This window comes from Eptatretus burgeri, chromosome 5, assembly GCF_056783735.1.
Source record: "Eptatretus burgeri isolate ZD-2024b chromosome 5, Ebu_testis_v1, whole genome shotgun sequence".
Lineage (NCBI taxonomy): Eukaryota > Metazoa > Chordata > Myxini > Myxiniformes > Myxinidae > Eptatretus > Eptatretus burgeri.
In genome coordinates, this window is record NC_140965.1 from 59,816,677 (window position 1) to 59,833,823 (window position 17,147).

Here is a 17,147-nt window from a genome sequence, read left to right on the forward strand (position 1 = left end):
CTTTGAAATGTGGTTTGCCCAAGAAATATCATTGCTGATTTGTGGTTTGCCCAAGAAAGACCAGGAGTTTGAAAGACTGAACCTCCTCAAGAGGATTGTTATGAAAGTAGATGGGAGGGTTTGCCAGATGGTATAGAGACGAAGAGATAGAGAGAGATAAAGACAGAGACAGAGAGACACATTTTCAGGATTGAAAGACATATTCCAAGTACATGACCAGCTTTTGATTTTGTCAAGGTCAGAAGAGAGGAAAGACAGTGCTGCCTGCCTATCTAAAAGATGAAGGACGTCGTGGCAGAGGGTGGAGTCACCAGCAAATAGATAAAGTGGATTTAATTAACAGTCAGATAGATTGTTGATGAAGATTAGAAATAGGCTGGGCTCAGAATACTTCCTTGTGGCACTCCAGCCTTGACAGGAAGAGGAGAAGAAAGGATTCTGATCAAAGCCACACTTTGGCTACGAGAGTAGAGGAAGTCAATAACCCAGGAGTGGAGTTGACCTTAGCTGCCAAAGGCAGAGAGTTTGAAGAGCAAGGCAGGATGCCAAACGGTATCAAAGGCTCGAAATATGTCTTGACAGATGGCCTTATGTCTTGAGAGATGTCTGACTTTGAGGGTATCCATCCATTGTTGGGAAAGTAGAAGCAGCATGTCCAAGGCAGAGTGACATGGGTTGAATCCAAATTGATGATCTGAGATGAGGTTTTTGGAGAGAGAAAAGGAAGGATTTCATATCACCTGCAATGAATGAGGGCAAGGGGAGGACATGGGGTGAACAAGATGGATACAGCCACAAATTCTCACTTACAGAAGTGGAAGGAAAGTTGAAATGTCTTGCATCAATAAGTATTCAACCCCTTTGTTACAACACCACAAATTGAGCTCAGGTGCAACCAATTTCCTTTAATCATCCTTGAGATGTCTCTTCAATTTGATTTGAGTCCACCTGTGGCTAATTCAATCGATTGGACATGATTTAGAAAGAAACACACCTTTCTATACAAGGTCCGACAGTTGACAGTGCATGTCAGAGCCGAAACTCCACCATGAATTCCAAGGAACTGTCCATAGAACTCCAAGATAGAATTGTGAGAAGGATTAGATCTGGGGAAGTGTATAAAACAATTTCGAGAGTGTTGAAACTACCTGAGTACAGTGAGCTCCATCATTAGTAATTGGAAAGAAAATGGAATGACCCAGACTCTTCCAAGAGCTGGCAGTCTGACCAAACTGAGTAACCAGGCAAGAAGGACCTTCGTGAGGGAGGTGTCCAAGATCCCAATGACCACTCTGACAGAATTATAGAATTCCTTGGCTGGGATGGGAGAACCTGCCAGAAGGAAACAGGCTCTGCAGCACTTCAAAAATCGAGGCTTTATGGGAGAGTAGCCAGACAGAAGCCACTCCTGAGAAAAAGGCACATGACAGCATGCCTGGAGTTTGCAAAAGGGCATGAGTTTCAACACTCTGCGAGCACGAGGCAAAATATTTTGTGGACTGATGAGACGAAAATTGAATGATTTGGCATGAATTCAAAGGGCTGCTTCTGGCGGAAACCGAGCACAGCTCATCAAGCGTCTAACACCATACCTACTGTGAAGCGTGGTGGTGACAGCATCATGCTATGGGGAGGATTTTCAGTGGCAGGGACTGGGAGACTTGTAAAGATAGAGGGAACAATGACTGGAGCTAAATACAGGCAAATCCTTGAGGAGAACTTGCTTCAGAGTGCAAAAGACCTGAGACTGTGTTAAGCATTTATCTTGCAACAGGACAATGAACCCAAGCATAAAGCCAAAGCAACACTGGAATAGCTTCAGAACAAGAATGTGAAAGTACTTGAGTGGCCCAGCCAAAACTCAGACTTGAATGTCATTGAGAATCTATGGAAAGACTTGAAGATTGCTGTTTATCGATGCTCCTCATCCAACTTGACAGTGCTTGAGCAAATCTGCAAGGAAGAATGGAAGAAAATCCCCAAATCCAGATGTGCAAGGCTGATACAGACATAACCAAGAAGACTCAAAGCTTTAATCTCTGCCAAAGGTGCTTTGACAAAGTTTTGACTTTAGGGGCTGAATACTTATATAAATTAGATATTTCTGCATTTCACTTTCAAATGGTTTGTAAAAGATTCTAAAAACATGTTTTCACTTTGTCATTATGTGGTATTTTGTGAATATCGATGACAAAAATTATAAAATTTAATGCATTTTAAATTCAGGCTGTAACACAACGAAATGTGACAAAGTCAATGGATATGAATACATTCTGAAGGCACTGTATATGTGATGCTCATCCACCCATTGTGTTGGACTATTATACCCTTACATTTGCACAGGTCATCCAGAACAACAACAGGTCATACTATTCTACTGTAATTTCCAATTAAATAAATAAAAAAGTAACATAAGTGAATTTATGCATGTTTTAATTGCCATACAGTGTATTATCTCTTTAAAATGCTGCATATCAACTTTAATACCCAAAATGATATCATATTGTGTTTAACTGATTAAACAGATTGCTATATACTATATAAAGCGAAAACGAAAACCCAATCTATTCAAATTGATGGTGTTTCAAACGGCAGGAAAACATGAACATTTGTCTGGTCTACAATTGTGGGCAATCAAATTATTAATTCGACTGCACTAATAAACACTTCTATCTTGCAAAGAACCAGACAAACTCATTGGTCAAAATGGATTATATCAACAAAAGGCTCACAAGGGTGTGCTTACCAATATGGGAATAGGGGTGCGGCTGACTTTTCCAGCCATCATCCTTCAGAGCAAAAAAGCAATAAAAGCAAAAAGGCATTTTTTGCCCTGACTAAGCTTTAAATGTCAACTGTAGTTCATTTTCCATGACAGTTAACACACTCTTATAAACTCTTTGGAGATAAAATGCATTGACTATGTAACCTTTACAATGATGAGAATTCCTTTTATTAAACAATTAATTTCTATTGAAAACATGTTAAATGTATGTATGTATGTATGTATGTGTATATATATATATATATATATATATATATATATATATATATATATATATATATATATATATATATATATATATATATATATATATATATATATTTTTTTTTTCTGGAAATCTGTGCAGTGTCTGTGTGTGTTGTTTTACCACTGAAATACTGCCTCAAACATTTGTGAAATTGTACCAAACTTCCAGACTGCACGTTCCCTCCGATATGTATGTTCTGGGGGCTTGCATTTTTTTTTAGAGATTTTATTTTATTTTTTGACTCGAAGTCGCCAAGCAGCAATGTTAAAGTCACAGTGCTCAGCTGGCACATGGGAGGAATGCATATCATGTTTTCATTCCTTTACATTTATTTGTATTCACCATTTGATGTATTTTGCTTACAAGAAACCTGTGTCTTGATAGCGATGTGTAGTTCACAGCGGGAGTTGTTTTCAATTACGTGGAAGTGAGGTTATATTTATACCATGGCGGTGAGGAATTATTTTATACCATGATGGTGGTGTTTTTTTGTACCATGGCAGTGAGGTGTTTTTAAACCATGGCAGTGAGATTTCTTTTTATACCATGGTGGTGAGGCATGTTTTTAATACCATGGTGGTGAGGCATGTTTTTAATACCATGGTGGTGAGGCATGTTTTTAATACCATGGTGGTGAGGCATGTTTTTTAAACCATGGCGGTGAGGCATGTTTTTAAACCATGGCGGTGAGGCATGTTTTTAATACCATGGCGGTGAGGCATGTTTTTAATACCATGGCGATGAGGCATGTTTTTAAACCATGGCGGTGAGGCATGTTTTTAAACCATGGCGGTGAGGCATGTTTTTTAATACCATGGTGGTGAGGCATGTTTTTAATACTATGGCGGTGAGGCATGTTTTTTAATACCATGGTGGTGAGGCATGTTTTTTAAACCATGGCGGTGAGGCATGTTTTTTAATACCATGGTGGTGAGGCATGTTTTTAATACTATGGCGATGAGGCATGTTTTTTAATACCATGGTGGTGAGGCATGTTTTTAATACTATGGTGGTGAGGCATGTTTTTTTATACCATGGCGGTGAGGCATGTTTTTAATACCATGGCGGTGAGGCATGTTTTTTAAACCATGGCGGTGAGGCATGTTTTTAAACCATGGCGGTGAGGCATGTTTTTAATACCATGGCGGTGAGGCATGTTTTTAATACTATGGTGGTGAGGCATGTTTTTTAAACCATGGCGGTGAGGCATGTTTTTAAACCATGGCGGTGAGGCATGTTTTTAATACCATGGCGGTAAGGCATGTTTTTTAAACCATGGCGGTGAGGCATGTTTTTAAACCATGGCGGTGAGGCATGTTTTTAATACTATGGTGGTGAGGCATGTTTTTTAATACCATGGCGGTGAGGCATGTTTTTAAACCATGGCGGTGAGGCATGTTTTTAATACCATGGCGGTGAGGCATGTTTTTAAACCATGGCGGTGAGGCATGTTTTTAATACCATGGCGGTGAGGCATGTTTTTTAAACCATGGCGGTGAGGCATGTTTTTAAACCATGGCGGTGAGGCATGTTTTTTAATACCATGGTGGTGAGGCATGTTTTTAATACTATGGTGGTGAGGCATGTTTTTAATACTATGGCGGTGAGGCATGTTTTTTAATACCATGGTGGTGAGGCATGTTTTTAATACTATGGTGGTGAGGCATGTTTTTTAAACCATGGCGGTGAGGCATGTTTTTAATACCATGGCGGTGAGGCATGTTTTTTAAACCATGGCGGTGAGGCATGTTTTTTATAACATGGCAGGGAGGCATGTTTTTAATACTATGGCGGTGAGGCATGTTTTTAATACCATGGCAGGGAGGCATGTTTTTTATACCATGGTAGTGAGATGTTTTTTATACAATGGCGGTGAGGCATGTTTTTAATACCATGGCGGTGAGGCATGTTTTTTTATACCATGGTGGTGAGGCATGTTTTTTTTTATACCATGGCAGTGAGGCATGTTTTAATACCATAGCGATGAGGCATGTTTTTAATACCATGGCAGGGAGGCACTTTTTTATACCATGGCAGTAAGATGTTTTTTTATGGTGGTGAGATGTTTTTGTATACTATGCTTGTGTGGTGTTTTTTATACCATGGTGGTGGTGTTTTTTTTTTAATACTATGGTGGAAAATAACTCAATTTCTACATGATGGATCACATTAGAAAAGGGAATCTTTAATTTTGTATACATGGAGGCAGAACATTCAATGATTCAACGAAGCATTCAAATGATCTTAACTAACAAGTTTCCCCAAGCAATCCCTCTTATACTCGTTTAACAGCCAAACAATGGGAGGGTGAGACATTTTGCAATTCAACTACGGGAAGGGCTGTTAGGCACAAGGTGAAAGTTTGCAGTGTTACCCTTGAAGAAAGGATGATAAGTTTGGGGAGAAGAGGCAGAGAGAGAGGGTGGAGGGATACATGAGGTCATCACTTTGAACATGCATTCCCAAAACACCCAGCCTGTTTCTGTGCAGCGAGCAAGACCTTTTTCATAGTAAGATAGAATTCTACTTTGCTTGTTTTTTCATTTATATCACTATGGATGTCAAAAGACTGTCGGGGAAAATGGTAATTTTACTGACAGTCAATTTGACTCCAGCACAAAAGTAAAACCTTATTTTATACTATGTTCAATTGAAAGCAACAAGTGAATATAATTGAGAATAAAGGAAGATAATTATTTTCCTTCCACATCCCCCCCTCCCCTTTTGTCCTATCAGGACAAATTTACATAATTGTATTACACAGGATCACCATACCTTGTTCTTAAAGAAGAAAAGATATCCCTTACACAAATTCACCACAATAATGGCAGCGAGCGCTCATAGGAGAAGAGTGCTAGACAACAGCCATCTTGATAGCACCCCAGTCAGGTTAAAGAGTGTGTTTCTGCCTAGTTTACAGCCTGTTCGTCAGCAGCTGTCACGAGTTGTAAAGGCGTGCTACTCGAGGCCAGAAGAGAAGTGGGTCAGGGTGTAAATAGAACAGCACCCAATGGGAAACACAGTCTAGGCACTCCTTGAGCTGCAAAGAAAGTACATCCTGGCAGGTACGAGTTTGGGCCTGTCACTGGGTTGCATATGACACTGGGTTGAAGGAGACGAAGAGGACTCGAGATGTGTGACCCAGAGATCCAGTCCCAGCAGAATTTGAGAATTCGTAGCAGCAGTTCGTGCAATCAGGTTTGATTCGCCAAAGTGAGCTATGCACATTGGAGGCAGCCGCAATGGCCCCACGGCCTCTCCACACCATTGGGCACAAGTTGCAGATGACTTGCCGTATGGACCTTCAGGGCCTTCATTGTGCATTTTGCTTTCACAGCAAGTTCACAATGTATCTGCTGAGCAAGGGTTTTGAGAGTGTGGTCGGGGTTGCTCTGACAGGCAGGCGCTATGCAATGGCGATGTTAGGTCTTTGCCTTGCTGGGGTTTGACTTGTCTAACCTTCTCTTCAATGTTTTTTTTTCTTACATGCTCATCTTATCTCTCAGGAAGGGGGTCATATCATGATCACGTGTTGAATGCCCAACCACCCAAATCTGGGTTCTCCCCATCATCCAATCTTTTCGGTCGAAGTTCTTCCAAAGCTTCATTCGACGAAATCATATTGTGCAGAGTTCAACTGCTCTCAACACCTCAAAACAAACAAAATCGAGGTTAAACTCTTATTATAATTCAATTAATCAATAAAACGTAGTGGGCCCATGTATTTCAATAAGACTGACAGGTTCTTATAGAAGCATTTCACTTGCATTGCATGTAATATCAGAATTTTACCTTTCTTTTTTTCACACCTAAATGACATGCTAATATCTAAAGAAATCTCGGTTGTATGTATACCCAAAAACATCTCATTTGCTATTTGCATGTAGAAAGGGTGGCAGTATTCATTAGGGTTCCAATTTTCACAATTCTCGAAAGGCCTCTTCAATTTGTACCATTAAAGAGGGGGTCATTTCTCTTTCAAAGCATGAGGCAATCAGTGAAGGAGCCTTTCGTGAGGGCAATGTTGTAGTAGCATGATTGAAAAGTACGATGAGAATAAATAACATGACCAACAAAAATCAACAATTATGTTCACCATACTCCAAAGATTCCTTTTATTCAAGAAAAATATTCCATCATCTGTATAATTATTATGAAAGTTAGCTTCTTCTTCGTCATTAATTTTCAATGTGTTCTAATTTGTCTGAGATATAGGTACAACATTCAAACCCAATAAGAGGGCAGGCTCCCCCCTGTTAAGTAAATACTAAATCCAAAGCGATTCGATTTTGCACAGTTACCCTTTGCATTAGCAATCATTTCAACATTCATATTTGCTAAACTATCCACAGTTTCATTCACAAGCAGTTCAAAAGCAGCTGCCATTTTTTTTTTTTTTTACACACAACTTAGCACTTCTGTACTGTGGAAAGATGGTCATAAAGGCCAAGTCAGTGTTACAAATACCCTGCTGACTTCGTTGCAAATTTTGAAATCTCTTTCTCTTCTTCTTGCATATGGCAGCTTAGCTGCCGGGGTAGCTATCATTTATTGGATGCACGACTGTGTTGCTGATGGGGTGCCCCTCTACCAGTACACACTGGTACTCATTTTGCCGACCTTGGAAAGATGACAGGCTGATTCAACCACCTGGTGTATTAATCCAGCAGCCAACGGGGCTTGAACTCAGGACCTGAGGATCCCAAGCCACCACCCTCACCACTAAGCCAACACCAGGCTTAATTTTGAAATTGAAAATGGAAAATGGGTAAGCAAACGTACAAGAAGTACCACTTCATGAAAAATCACGCACCTGTCCAACTAATCAGAAAACACATAAAATAAGTATTGCTTCATGCTGCTTGTCGGGTGTCATTACACGATTTTCAATAATAAAATTCTTACACTCTAACAGACTTAACATTAATTTTTCTATTGCCTTCTGTACTAGGCAATAATTCTGGTTTATCTTTTTTGTTTGTCTTTTCACAAAATATGGAAGCATTTTACTTACATTACAGTTAGGCCAGTACCAGCTACTAATCAGTGAGAGAAATAAAATTACAATGCACGGAACAATTCCAAATTCCATTAATTGATTTCATTATTGTTGTTTGGTCTCACCATTCTTTCGATTTCTGCATTATGGTAATGCAAATACCATGTTGATTTCCTTCATATATTGATTTTCCCCTTACAGTTAGCTTATGATTCATATTATATAATATTGACCAATCTGTCAATCAATTTAATAACATATACCCTCCTTCAATATTATGCAAGTACCTCAACTTAATATATTATCTTGACTCAATGCTCAGTAACTTTTGTCTCCCCTTAATTAATAGATCAACCCATGTCATGAGGTCCATAGCAACAGTGATTGATAATATATTAATCAATCAATACAAGTTACCAACAACCAACGGCATACCTTTCCTGTGATACAACGGATCATTTACCTGTGTTCCAAATTACTGCTTTTAAAAGGTGCAGACTCCAATAACTCACTGTCACTTGAAGACCACAACATTAAGCCTGGTGTTGGCGCAGTGGTTAGGGCAGCGGATTGGGATCCAAAAGGTCCTGAGTTCAAGCCCCGTTGGGCCACTGAATTAATACACCAGGGGGTTGACTCAGCCTGTCATCCTTGCGAGGTCGGGGAAATGAGTACCAGTGTACTGGGCCGGTGTATACCCCGGTTAAAATAGGTGTACCATATCCCTGTGTCGTAAGAAGCGACCAGGGTTGCGTCAGGAAGGGCATCCGGCGTAAAACATGTGCCAAATCACTATGCGGATCATACGGATGATCCGCTGTGGCGACCCCTAACGGGAGCAGCCGAAAGAAGAAGAAGACTTGAAGACCACAACATAGCTTATAATACATTTATATTAAGATTATGAGACTTGTATGATAAAGGTTTCCCAATTTGTAATTCCAAAACAAAACTTGATATTAAACTGGACACCGGTGAACTGATGGGCTGCCAAAATCGATCAAGTGCAAAATGAGGTTGTATAAAAAAATCTTTCATAAACCTTCAACTGATAACTAATCTAAATTCAAGCAATTTCAAAACAAAGTTAATCTGTTGACTAGACAAGCAAAACAAAAATCATCACAAAGAGAAGCCCTCCCAGTACAACTCAAATACCAAAGGAACCTCGTCTATAATCAACCCATTAATTATAACCAAAAGAAACATGAAGGCTTGAATACCATAATGAATTTTAATGGAGAAAAACGCATAATGAACATTAAAAATGTTGTGCCTCCAGTGCTCAGTGAGTTCCTTTTTTTTTTTTTTTTCCTTTTCATGAGCTGAGTCTGAAAGTAATTAACTCGGTTACCATACACAACCTCCACTAGTTATCAACTCTTCCCCATGTTTATGTATGACAACTAACCCAGTAAGCAGGGGTGTGAAAAATCACCTTTCTGATGAATAACACATGCAAACATTATCACAAGTATTATTCGTCCATCATCACTACAATACAGGTCAAAACACACTGGTGTGCTGTTGCGAGGTTGTTATAATTTCCAAAATAGATTCCCAAAATAATTCAAAGCTCGGTTGCACATTGTTACTTTAATTAAACAGGAGTAATTAAACAAGAAAGGCTATCATTGTTGTCAAAGGTCGATTATTTAGGAGTCTTTTCGGGACTCCCAGCTCTGCGAACTCCCCATCGTGAGAGGAGTGGGTCCATGCCGCTCGGCTTTGACATTTTACAGCAATTTGAGTTGTTGAGTTGCAAAACTTGACAGTGACCCCAGACCACTTTGGCTGAAGAGCATTCATTTTGGATAATTTGGAAACAAAAGCTTTGACAACAATGTTGAAAGATACAAAATTTCTCCAAACAGTTTAAACAAGGCCAAATGCTGATGCTGTTTCATCCATAATCAACCTTTCTCATCACTATTCGGAATTATTTCATCCATCAACATTTAAACCTCTGTAATGTTCCTTTCTTATCCATATACATATGTGTGTGACCTCCATGGAGGTGTGTGGTGGAGGGGGATGTACATACATATATCTATCGAAACATGTAGAGTGTGACAAGCACTCCCCGATCCCAATTGGATTTAGTCCTACACCAAAGTGTCATCTACAACCCAAAGGCATCAGCCTGGTAAATGTCAAACAGACAAAGATTACCTGGTCAACATCAGTTAAACATTCAAACGGAGCCGCCTATCCAGCTTTCCAGCATGTTTGCCCTCGTCAGGAAGCCATACCGATAAATATCCAACCAATGATGACCACGTTCATCGTTTCAACGTCAGATGCACCTCTTGACTGTTATGGTGAGCATTGCCGCAGATTATGTATCACACGGTAAAACTGCATAATTCGCAAAGAACAACCATCTGTCTACCACCAAGACGATGGTTCCCAGTATGGAAAACCATTCAACGGGAAGGCACGTGATGTGATCGGCTGGTAAATTGAAACATGTGTAGTGTGACAAGCACTCCCATGATCTGTAGTGGACATAGTCCTACACCAAAGTGACACCTCCAACCTGGAAGCCTCGGCCTGGCGACTCTGTCAAACAGACGAAGATTGCATGGACAACACCAGTTAAACGATAAACGGAGCTACCTATCCAGATTTCGGGCATATTTGCCCTCATCAGGATAGCATACCAGTAAATATCTAACCAATGACTATGTCAAAGACCGTACATAGTGTAGGTCTATGCCCAATGGAGATTGGGAGAGTCCTCATCACACCTACATGTTTCGATAGATACATACATACATGCAATATATATATATATATATATATATATATATATATATATATATATATATATATATATATATATATATATATATACATACATATATATTATAAGAAGAAGACGCTTCAAATCAAAAGTAAAAACTACATCGACTCCACTAATTTGAGCAAAAAGGTGAGAGCAGACGTGGTCTCAGGCAACGTTTCGCCCGCATCACAGCCGGCTTCATCGGGCACAATAGAGTCTATTGCTCAAACTAGCGAAGTCAATCTCGTTTTGTACTTTTGGTTGGAAGCGCCTTCTTCTACTTTAAAATGTATAATCCCAACCGCTCCAAACATATATATATATATATATATATATATATATATATATATATTTATATATATACATATATATATATATATATATATATATATACACATATACATATATATATACATATATATACACATATACATATATATATACATATATATATATATATATATATGTAAAAAGAGATACCGGGCGTAGTGGCGTGCGCCTGTAATCCGGCTACTCGGAGGCTTGGGTTGGTGAATCGCTTGAGGACGGGAGCTCTGCGCAGGGCCGTGCTCTGAGAGGGTGTAGGGCAGCCCGGAATCCTGGCGAAACCCAATCCTTATCCCTGTGTCATAAGAGGTGACCAGGGTTGCGTCAGGAAGGGCATCCGGCGTAACACCTATGCCAAATCAGTATGCGGATCATAACGGATGATCCGCTGTGGTAAGCAGCCGAAAGACGAACAACAACAACAAGAATGTAATAAAGAATGACCCACCCACAACTCTCACCTGGAATAATCAATCAGCTATCAACCAATCAAGTAAACCTAGGTGGCTAGGATTAGATAGATAAATCCACTCCTCCCATGCTCTTCAAGCCGAAGAGGCTGCATAAAACAACCCCCCCCAAAAAAGCTACGAAGGAAAGCCCTTTGCTGTTTCAAACCCTTTTCAGAGTTCTTCCACTGCAATAAAGACATTCACAAACAGTGCACACATGAGAATCCCCATGCTACACACCCCCTCATCTACCAGACCGGTTTCATCGCTTATTGGTGAATAATCAGCGACAGTGCAGACAGAAATGCACATCAACGAGGCTCCAAAGCATGTACCACGTGCAAATGTCGAAGGTTGTTGATATATAAATGATAGTGAAAGACCAACCGTCCTCTCCTCTCCCCTCCCTCCTCTCTTGTCCTCCACCCTACCTCCATCCTCTCTTCTCCTATCCTCTCCCTCCGTCCTCTCCTCTCCTCTCCCATCCCTCTGTCCACTCCTTTTCCCTCCCTCCATCTCTCCTCTCCTCACCCCTCCCTCCACTCTCTCCTCTCTTCTGCCCTCCCTCCATCCTCTCCTCTTCCATCCCTCTGTCCTCTCCTGTCCCTTTCCTCCGTCCTCAGTATATGATAAATGGGGTTTCTGGGACGCCCATTCAAATGAATGGGGGGAAAGGGAAAAACTTTCTGACCCAAGCCCCAAAAGCCCAAAATAGGAGACTGATTTTCTCCCCACCTATCCCCTTCCCTCCCATACTAGCAAATGTAAAATTGAGACTATGAAAGATTGAGATTTACTGATTAAAGCACATCTTCCCCCCAACATAATCACAGTCCTTTATATTTCCATTCCACTCAAAGAGCGAACCAATGAATATTTGCCCATGTTCTACTCTAGGGAGTAACTTAATTTTCCTATAACATTCATTTCAATCGAGTATATTCACTTTATCTCTTCAAGCACGAAAGAAAAGGAAGTTCACGATCCCTCCTTTGGCTCTGTAAAATGGGGAAGTGCCTTTAAGAGCACAGTCGTGCTGTGAAAATGAGGAAGTATTCTGTGTCCATGTCTCTCATGGTTATATATTAAATCATCAGAACACTAACGGAACAAAGTTTAGCTAAAAGCAAGCAAAAACAACTTTTAAACGTAGGTTTTTCTCAAAATCATTCAAAGCAAGCTGTTTCATTTTCGTGTTAAAATGAGTCAGTCTGGAGTCAGCCAAGCTGCCTCACCCGAACCAAGCCAAAAAAATTCCGTCATTTCCTATGTGGGACATACTCTGAAAAACCCATTGTTGTGTAATCTCCCATTACATCATCAGCAGGATGCTATTTATTACCAAAGCGAACTTCGTTCTTATTCAGAGAATTTTGAGTCTTATTCAGAGAATGGAGTATTTAGAAGAGAACTCTGACCTTGCGGATCAATCGTTTTCATAAGATGAGAGGTGAGATTGTTGAACCCATTCATTATTTGTTTTTTTATACAGAATTAAATCACTATACAACCAATAATTATTGTGTCTTTTTCTAACAGTCTGTCCCCAATAAGAACATCATTGATAACTGATCCAGAACAGGAGGCCTTTGAATTACACGATGAATGGCTAAAAATGAATGACTTCCTTGAAGACATCCGATCGTTCAGAAGAGAATTGAATGACATTTTTGTTGCTGGCAAGAAATTCTCTCACGTCCTCTGACCTTGAAGAGTCGAGTCAAAGGTAAGAAATTATCCCTCTGTCTCTCTCTGTGTGTATATGTGTGTTTATATGTGTGTGTGTGTGTGTGTGTGTGTGTGTGTGTGTGTGTGTGTGTGTGTGTGTGTGTGTGTGTGTGTGTGTGTGTGTGTGTGTGTGTGTGTGTGTGTGTGTGTGTATGTGTCTCTGTCTTTGTCTCTCTCTGTCTCTCTCTCCCTCTGTCTCTATCTCTGTCTCTATGTCTCTGTCTATATCTCTCTTGAGTGTTGACTCATTATTATTTTTATTATTATTTTTTTCAGTTTAAACACCTGTCTGGATGAACCTAGCACACATCTTAATCTTCTGGAGGAATCTGACACGACACTCAATCTTCTGGAGGTAAATGTTATATTTATTATTTTATTAATATCATAATATAATCATCTTTATATACCCTAATTGTTCTTCCCTCTTTGTTTTGAACAGAATATGTTGATCGAGTTTCAAAATCACAAACCATAAGACTGCTGTGCAAGAAGACTTTGTTCAATGTTGTTTTTTTTGTTTAATTATATATGCTTCCCTTATAATTATCTGATTTTGAATTATGAAAAAATAATAGAGGGGATGCAAGGGGGGGGGGGGTTGGGGGGTCGGTGCTCTCCCCCAACGACCCACCACCCCCCTCATCCCTCTCCCCTCCCCTCCCCATGTGTGTGGGGAAGGGTGGGGGGTGGGATGAGGGGGGTAGTGGGTCAAAGGTGGGGGCACACAGGGGGTGGGGCTTGAGTGGGTGGAGCTTGTATGGGTGGGGCTTGTGTGGGTGGGTGGGGTGCACAGGGGGGTGGGGCTTGTGTGGGTGGGGCTTGTGGGGGTGGGGCTTGTGTGGGTGGAGCTTGTGTGGGTGTGTCAAAGGTGTGGGCACACAAGGGGGTGGAGCTTGTATGGGTGGGGCTTGTATGGGTAGAGCTTGTATGGGTGAAGCTTTTGTGTGTGGGTGGGGCTTGTGTGGATGGGACTTGTGTGGGTGAGGCTTGTGTGGGTGGAGCTTGTGTGGGTAGGTGGGACTTGTGTGGGTGAGGCTTGTATGGGTGGAGCTTGTGTGGATGTGGTTTGTGTGGGTGGAGCTAATTTTTTAAATTAAATAAACATGTGTGTGGGAACTAATAAACTAATCACTAATTATGTGGATATGATGGATGTAGGTGCGGCTTATGTGTGTGGGGCTTGTGTGGATGTGGCTTTTGTGAGTGTGGCTTGTGTGGATGTGGCTTGTGTGGATGTGGCTTTTCTGAGTGGGGTTTGTGTGGGTGGGGCATGTGTGGATGTGGCTTGTGTGAAGAAGTAAACAAAAAAAAAATTTCAATTTATCTTTGTCTTTTGTAATTCCTGTGAATAAAATTAACCTAAAATCTCTTCCCACTTTAAATCACATAATGTGTAAGTCCAAGGAACTGTACCGACAACATGAACAATTTAAAAAAGTTCATTTGTCCATCGCTTGGTATAACTTTTTACAAAATGAGGCTTCCACCTGTATATTCTTGCTATATCACCAACTTTGAATTTACGCTTTCTGACATTAATCTCTTTTTCATATTTTCATTTTGTAAATGTTTCTGATGGCTTCGTTTTCGTTGAGGTATGAATCGTGTCATTGTACTTATCTACAATGTCCTGAATTAAAGATAACCATTGTTGAGAACAGAGTTGAGTGAATTTTTTATATAGTCCTCTTTTAAAGTGCGATTAAAATGCACAATAACAACCGCTTTTCCTTCATTAAAGGTGCTGTCTAATGTAATGTTGTTATTTTTAAGAAAATTCATAAATGTTTTGTTGTAGAACTCTGCACCCTCATCAGTCCACAATTTTTTCGGTTTTCTCATACTTTTAATAAATATCTTTTGAAAGGTTAACATGAGTATTACCTGTTTTGTTTTTCAAAGGAAAAACCCACGCATATCTACTCCTCCAATCAATAACGGTTAAAGCATACTTATACCCATTACCATAATTGAGTTCAATTAAATCAGCGGTCCAGATATAATCAACTTCCTTAGAATAAACCTTACCTCTATGAAACTTTGCGATAATTGGTTTATGTAATTCATCAGTGAATTGCTCTTCAATCTTAATGATATCATTAGAACCTATAACTTTTTGAATTTCCAAGCCAAAATTTCAACTTAGCACTGATGATCTTCTTCACGATGAACCGATCAACTTTTTCTTCAAGGTTGGATTTTGTATTAGAGATAAATTATACAACATTTCTCGATCCGCTTACTGTTTTTCTTCCAACGTTGTGGGATTTCCAGGATCAATACCATGCCTCATGCACACTTCATCAACGCTATTGATAGGTTTGCTCCACGGTTTAGGATTGTCAGAGTCATCTAATTTTTATTCAAGTTTGTTCGTGGACCATGGAAAGAAAACCCTGGTAGATGTAATTCCCCTGGTATTCCAGTTGTTGTAAATTTACTTCTTGATAAAAAGTTTTGCATATCTCCCCCTCGTTTGTGTTTGGTGATGAATTCACTCTTTTTTGAGCCACACACCGAAGATGTCAGGTCAGCTATGGGAGCATGCGCCAGAGCAGCACGTTGCTGCATCCACTATCCGCCGATATTCCAGGGGCCTCCGTCTGGCCATCCCCCAGGCAGATGCCGAGCCCATCCCCATCTCCTTGAGATGCCGATCAAACTGCTGCAACCACGAGGCACGTGGTTGGCCCATTGGCCTCCTCCACTCATGAGACTCCCTCGCTGAGAGAATCTGGTGAGCAGGATCAGCATCAGGAAAATGAGCCACATGTCCATACAGCCGCAGCTGACGCTCATGGACTATGCAGGTAACAAATCTCATTTGAGTCTCTCTCAGCAACCGCTTGTTGGACACAAATTCCGACCAGTGATAGCCAAGGATCCCAAGAGACACGGTACCAAAGGAATTAAGTCTCCGTCTCAGATCCTTGGTCAGAGTACAAGTCTCGCATCCATAGAGCAAGACTGGAGGCACCAAGGACCTGAAGACTCAGACTTTCGTCCTCCCACACAGGTACCAGCAGTGCCACACCACTTTATCCAGTGAATCCATGACTCCCCAGGCCTGACCGATACATCCATTGACCTCTGACTCACAGCCTGCAGAGACATGAATATCACTGCCAAGATAAGTAAATCTCTCCATGACCTCAACATGCTCACCATGAACAGGCACAGACAGGACAGCAGCATCCAAGATGTAATTGAAAGCCTGGATCTTAGTTTTGACCCAGGAAACCCGTAATCCCAGTGGCTCCGACTCCTCATTCAGCACCTCGAGGCCTCCCGAAAGGATATCTAAGGTCACGGCAAAGATGACTGCATCATCTGCGAAATCAAGGTCAGAGATCTTGACATTCCAAAACGATGCACCGCAGCTTGATCTCTCCGATATCCTCCCTAGAATCCAGTCCATACAAGTGCTGAAAAGTGTGGGGGCCAGTACACACCCCTGACGAACTCCAGTGACAACTGGAAATAAGTCAGAGATGGCACCACCACATCTCACAGCATTCTCAGTCCCAGAGTAGAGTTCAGACATCAGATTGATCAGTTTTGGTGGCACCCCACGAAGACCAAGAATCCTCCTGAGGGCATCCCGATTCACTGAATCAAATGCTTTACAGAGATCAACTTAAGCCGCAACATTCATCTGCATTCGTGAGGACATGGAAAGCAAGGATACGGTCAATCATTGACAACTTTGGTGTAAAGCTTGACTGCTCTGGAGGCTGGTGCTCAAGCAGATGGTAGCGAACCCTATCGAGAATTATCCGAGCAAAGACCCTGCCCGGCACTAAGAGCAGCGTCATGCC

The 17,147-nt window shown here is 40.9% G+C and overlaps 1 long non-coding RNA gene across 1 annotated transcript in view; it reads right to left on the minus strand.

Annotated features, from left to right (window-relative positions):
• Positions 1-5,230: 5,230 nt before the first annotated feature.
• The window catches only part of LOC147026513 (uncharacterized), an 80,390-nt gene continuing 68,473 nt past the window's right edge, over positions 5,231-17,147 (minus strand). The window contains exon 3 of the long non-coding RNA XR_015058376.1: positions 5,231-6,682. This is a non-coding gene — a long non-coding RNA (uncharacterized LOC147026513). The remainder of the gene's footprint in view (positions 6,683-17,147) is intronic.